At 39.1% G+C, this 6949-nt stretch overlaps 1 pseudogene; it reads right to left on the reverse strand.

The window, feature by feature from the left end:
• Positions 1-3942: 3942 nt before the first annotated feature.
• Positions 3943-5868, reverse strand: LOC122800221 (annotated as a pseudogene).
• Positions 5869-6949: the final 1081 nt, after the last annotated feature.

The raw sequence follows: 6949 nt of genomic DNA on the forward strand, positions 1-6949 counted from the left end.
ATCTAATTAATTCATCTTTCAGTAAGCCATGACCTAGTGACAGCATTTAGGAGAAACAGCTCCAATAGACATTTTTACTTTTGTTAAATGGAATGCAAGCCCCATCAATAGCCCTCATGCAGGCCAGAGTACTTTGTCCCCATGCCCTCTATCCTAATATAATGTCAAGGTAACAAAACGTCTGAGTAAGAAATTAAAGTTTAAGTGGAAGCACATTCACTTAAACTGGCTTTATTGGATTTTGTTTCACTTAAAGATGAAATGACATGTTCAAGTTGGCAAAACCCTTTATGTTATTGTAGGTACTATTGTTATATTCAAATCAAATGTATGTGCTATAGCCACATGACACTATGTACGTTATCTACATGTACTATGTTATACATGTTATGCTCTGCATGTTTCTCATACACTAAGCTATGTTCACAAACCATACTGCATCTATTACTTGTAAGTGCAATGAGCAGTACTGAGTTTTAGGTGTTGTACAAAATCCTATAATGCCAGATAGGGACTGTTTAAACTGAGAAAAAAAAAAAGAGTCAGTCAGTTTCTACAGACAGCTGCCTAGGGCAAGGTGCTGGCCGTAGGACCCAGACTGGCCATTAAAAAAAGTCAGAAACCCTGATCATCTGCTTTGCTTGGCTACTGCTATAGTCTTTTTGATGGAGCAGGATATCACCATAAGATAGAGACATAGTCCCTCATACAACACATGAATGGGCAGTTGTACAGTACTACCTAGTCACCTAAGCACATGTTTGGGCAGTTGTACAGTACTACCTAGTCACCTAAGCACATGTTTGGGCAGTTGTACAGTATTACCTAGTCACCTAAGCACATGTGTTTGGGCAGTTTTACAGTATTACCTAGTCACCTAAGCACATGTGTTTGCGCAGTTGTACAGTATTACCTAGTCAACTAAACACATGCGTTCGGGCAGTTGTACAGTATTACCTAGTCAACTAAACACATGCATTCGGGCAGTTGTATAGTATTACCTAGTCACCTAAACACATGTGTTTGGGCAGTTGTATAGTATTACCTAGTCACCTAAGCACATGTGTTTGGGCAGTTGTACAGTATTACCTAGTCACCTAAACACATGCGTTCGGGCAGTTGTACAGTATTACCTAGTCAACTAAACACATGCATTCGGGCAGTTGTATAGTATTACGTAGTCACCTAGGCACATGTGTTTGCGCAGTTGTACAGTATTACCTAGTCACCTAAACACATGTGTTTGGGCAGTTGTACAGTATTACCTAGTCACCTAAACACATGCGTTCGGGCAGTTGTACAGTACTACCTAGTCACCTAAACACATGCGTTCGGGCAGTTGTACAGTACTACCTAGTCACCTAAACACATGCGTTCGGGCAGTTGTATAGTATTACCTAGTCACCTAAACACATGTGTTTGGGCAGTTGTACAGTATTACCTAGTCACCTAAGCACATGTGTTTGGGCAGTTGTACAGTATTACCTAGTCACCTAAACACATGTGTTTGGGCAGTTGTACAGTACTACCTAGTCACCTAAACACATGCGTTCGGGCAGTTGTATAGTATTACCTAGTCACCTAAACACATGTGTTTGGGCAGTTGTACAGTATTACCTAGTCACCTAAGCACATGTGTTTGGGCAGTTGTACAGTATTACCTAGTCACCTAAACACATGCGTTCGGGCAGTTGTACAGTATTACCTAGTCACCTAAGCACATGTGTTTGGGCAGTTGTACAGTATTACCTAGTCACCTAAGCACATGTGTTTGGACAGTTGTCCAGTATCACCTAGCCACCTAAGCACATGTGTTCGGGCAGTTGTACAGTATTACCTAGTCACCTAAGCACATGTGTTCTTGGAATGTGGAAGGATACAAGATCATAGGGAAGACCCTCTTGGGCACAGATATAACATGAAATCTCCTTACAAAAGGCACCACAGTGGGGAACCAAACCAGAAATGTAAGTGTTATGAAGGAGAAATTACCACTGCACTCACCCCTAACATGAACTTTAAGAAAGGTGCATCATTGCTTTGAAGTATAACCCTTCACCAGAAGTATGACACGGATAGTAGTATTCTCAGCAATCGCCTACACAAGCTAAGAAATCCTGTAAATATTCTGCAGATCTGATCCTGGTTTCCATTAGTTAATCAGATGAACACGTACTTCAGCTGTTGTTTCTGGAGCTTGGATGTTGCAGTGATTTAGTGGTACATGGCACTCGAACATTAGATCACTACACCAAGGCAGTACTGCTTCAGCAGGGACTCTGAGGAGGACACAACCTGCTCTTGTATGGTTTCACATAGGAACGGTACTCTTTGATTTTTTCCGAAGTCGATAGGGCTACAGTAATACATGGTATCAATGAATTACCCTATAGTGATTAGAGAGAGCAGTTATGCATTCTGAGAATTCTAGTGCCATGCACTATAGGACAGCAAAAATAGTAGCAAAATCATAGAAATGGAAAGTGTAATATAACTTAACATGTACAGTTTTCAAATATTTGAGTACAGTGCTACCCATTCAACAAATGTAACAAATGACACGGTTATATTACCACTTGTCACAGAGCACAGAAAGAAATCAAAAATGAAAGATGATGTGCGCCTTGAGTAACAACCACTGAATTATTTTGCAAGATATATCTTGTACACCGCTTTTGAGTTACTTTATTTTGCTTGTTAATTTGCTTTAGACAGATATTATTAGAGTTTCTGGGAAATTGCTCCTCTAAACTGCCCATAGTTGTGTATATCATGAGAGCTTAAATGCATGTGTACATCTTATGATAGACTAACACTTTATACAGGATCATTTTCACAGCCTTCCAGCTACTGTATGCAGGAATAGGCTCTGCCTCCACCAACTCTGTTCCTGAACTGGAAAAAATCGAGTACTGGAGAATAACTGAATGAAACAACCCCTATGTCCCATAAGTGACCAATATGAAATCTGAAAAACATTCTTTTAAGGGCACATTATTTATACAAACTCACATGGTAGCACTTAGCATAGCAATGCCAAGAGAGAAGCAAAATAATTGTTACTGTGTCATTTGAAAAAAAAACAATGTACTATGGACCCATAAAAAAACATTTAATAGTTATTTAGCTCTTTCATCTAACAAAATAAATGAAGACTTCATCAGAACTAATTCATAAATTAATGCCCAGCTCCTTAAATACATACAAAACACAATTAAACACAACTAATATTATTTAAAGATGTACACTATCAAAAACATTCACAAACTGCAAACTTGATTACATTTGTGTTTGAAACACTGCTGACTGACAGATGTTCATTCAAAGCAGGACTTTTGTCCGATTCTAATCTTATCTGCCAATGTAATTCCTTAATTAATAACTAATTTTCCCAGTCACCCCCACATTCTTTCTGTTGTACTCTTCCTAATATAAATATAAATATATATATATATATATATATATATATATATATTTGAACAATTTTTAAACTGTTTAACCAAAGCATTCACAGCGTCGCCCTTATACATTGCATAAACAACATTTGCCAATATTGTTTTATGTCAGTGGGAAAAATTATATCCTTTTAATTCCAACTACTTCCAGTTTGACCATTTAAACCAGGAGTGTAAAACTCAATCACATAAGGAGACAAAATAAAAAAATAGGCTAAGTCGCGGACCAACATTTTTTATTAATTTTTTATTATGATATAGTAGGTTCTACTAAGACTAGTAGAAGTAAAGATCCTTCATCATCCTGAGAGACCATATCTCATTCCATCTTGGTGCATTAATCAGTGCACAGAGCATTGAATTCCATAAGCACCATCACTGTGTGCCTTAGCAAGGTGCATTAATCATGTTCTGACAAAATAAAACTGTAAGCAAAAAAGTTAAAAAACTGTTTTTTAATACATTGAAATTTAGGTTTTACAATTGCTCACCTATTTGTTTTCTGGCCAGATGTCTGAGGCTGTTTTCTCCTGGTCAGTGAGTGAATGTCTAGTTTTATGTCTTGTGCTGTGGCAACCCGCAAAACAGCGTGGATGCATGATCTGTGAATGTTCTTGTTTAGATTCATTACTGAAAACATCTGTTCACACAGATAGGTGCTCCCAAACATGGACATAATATGGGCAGCATGAAGTCGCAGCTGTGGCATCAAGTCAGGGGGCAGTAGACGGTAAAAGTCCTCTATCGCGACATCCTGGAACTTTACTCTCAAGCCACTATCAGTTTGAAGCTCTATCAACTCCATCTGAAGGTGATGGGGTGCACTGTTGATGTTGGCTGTGAAAGGATTGACAAAGATGTCAAAGCCACAGTGCTGTGCTCTGAAGTCAGAGAAGCGCCAATCAAACTCATCAATTAATCGGCTCACTTTATTAGCCAACTGAGCACAAGGAAAAGCACTGGATAAGGAGGCCAACATACTCTGACAAACAGGAAAGTGGGCAAGATTGTCCTGTTCTAGTTGGGACTTCCATAAGAGAAGTTTACGCTAGAATGCTGTGATCATATCAGACATCTTCATGATGACTTGTTTGTATCCCTGCAGCTTCTGATTCAGTTGGGCGAGATGCATTGTTAAATCACACATCATAGCAAAATCACAAAGCCAGGTCGGATCTGACAGGTCAGGCAAGGGCTTTCCTTTACTTTGCATGAAAAGAGTTATTTGTTCCCTTAGCTCAAAAAATCATTTGAGGACTTTGCTCCTGCTCAGCCACCTTACTTCTGTGTAGTATGGCATGTCTCCATGCTCTGCACCTACCTCCTGTAAAAACAACTGGAACTGGCAATGATTCAGGCTATGTGCCCGTATAAAGTTTACTGTTTTCGTTACTGTGGTTATTATATTATCCATTTCCAGAACCTTACCGCACATAGCTTCTTGATGGATAATGCAATGATAGGTAATCAGATGTGTGTGGCAGTTATTATTTAGCATTTTCTCCTTCATTAGTCCAACCAAGCCTTTTTTTCCTCCACGCATTGCAGGAGCGCCATCAGTAGTTAGCCCCACCAACTTTTTCCAGGGTAATTTAATATTATTTATGGACTTCTCCACCGCTTCAAAAATGTCCTTCCCTGTTGTTGTCCCATGCATTGCAGCTACACCCAAGAGTTCCTCAGTGACAGAGAGGTCCATCTTCATGGCTCGTATAAAGATGGACAACTGCTCTGTATCAGTATTGTCCGTGCTTTCATCGACAGCTAATGAAAAAGCTAGATAACTGCGTGCCTTTTCAGCCAGCTGTGTTGTTAGATTTTCTGCAAAATCTCAAACTCGATCTGCAGTGGTATTTCTTGACAAACTGACATTTTGGCAAGTTTGCATCTGGTCGGGGCACACCTGCTCATACACTTTTAGCATTCATTGCTTCAAAAAGGCACCCTCTGAAAAACACCTGGAAGCTCAGGCAATTTCTTCAGCCATAATATAGCTACCTTTCACTGCTGCATCATTTTTGCCTATAGCTTTAGTAAACATGTTCTGCTGCGATTGCAATCTACCTTTTAATTCTTGGACAATTTTTTGTCTTTCATGAAGGGTATATTTAGCATACTTAGCTCCGTGTTTGGTGTCAAAATGCCGACGTATATTGTGCTCCTTCATCACTGACACAGCCTCATAACACAAAATACACACCGGTTTGTCTTTGCGAAGTATGAACAAATATTCTGTTTCCCATCTTTCATTAAATTGTCTTCCTTCTGCATCAACTTTTCTCTTGAATATTTTGGGAGTAATTGCTAGATTCACGGATGCTGTCCTTGGGTAGAGGTGTTCTGTGCAGGGGCTGCGCTGGGGCAAACAGGGATGATGCTGCCACAGCGTGCCTCCCAGCCAGCTGCCGATCATTCTCCTCGCCACTACCAGTGCATCCCTCACCGCGGACCACATAAAATGGCCAGGCAGTCCAGATTCGGCCCGCAGGCCTTGTGTTTTCCACATGTGATTTAAACAGTTATTAAAAGTTTTTTACAAGTCCTTTGTGCCTTTTTTTTTTTTTTTTCACATTTCCCCATTTAGGCGGCTTTGGTCTTACTGTGTCATGAAGCTCTGTGTAGAAGGACAAATATCTGATGTGGTGTCCATGCCACTGGGAGGAATGCTCAGTCTCAGAATGTTCCATTCATTAATAGTATTATTAATCTTCTAATTAAACTGACTGACTGTTAATCATTGTATGCAGGACCATTAAGTAATTGCAGTATTGTGATAACATAATCATAGCATTTTTTAACATTTATGGTTACAATCTAATATATGTCAGGAAGGTAAATCATACTGGTGATTCCTATCCTACTACACAGGATGTGTGATTAAAGAGACACCAGCACATGCCATATTAATTTTATTTTAAAAAGTAATTCAGCTAAAGATAACAAGGGAGCCAGCTAAATCACGGACAGCAATCTCAGTAATGTCCCTGAAACAGGGATCAATCATTTAAAAAGTTCACATTGTACCAAGTTTCACAGTACTGACTCTTATTTCCCCTGGGCAAATATATGATTAAAAGTTAGGCATATTTGCTTTTGATGAGGATCCAGTGGCTAATGGTATACAAATCATTGAAAATTGCTTTTCTCCTGCCATTGAAGCTGCCCTTTTCCACCAAGTTTATGACAATGGAGTTAGTATATATAAGTTGGGGGTTGTGAAGAGTCTTCTTTGTAAAACAAACAAAAATGTGTTTACTTGTTACTGAAAGTGATTTTCATCAAGTTGAATTTATAGTATCAGCACTCGTTGAAATTATAGTCAGTAGTTAGATGTGAATCTTAAAACTGCAGCTGTCTCATACACCATCTTTGTCAAAACATACATGTTGGCAACCACTGCAACCTCCTTCATGTGTTTTACCACTACCCAGGGTCAATGGTCTATATGTGAAATGAACGGGTCTGTATCATAACTGTAAACGTCGACACATATT

This window comes from Protopterus annectens, chromosome 4.part0 (genome assembly GCF_019279795.1).
Source record: "Protopterus annectens isolate FY-2018-M chromosome 4.part0, PAN1.0, whole genome shotgun sequence".
Classification (NCBI taxonomy): Eukaryota; Metazoa; Chordata; order Ceratodontiformes; family Protopteridae; genus Protopterus; species Protopterus annectens.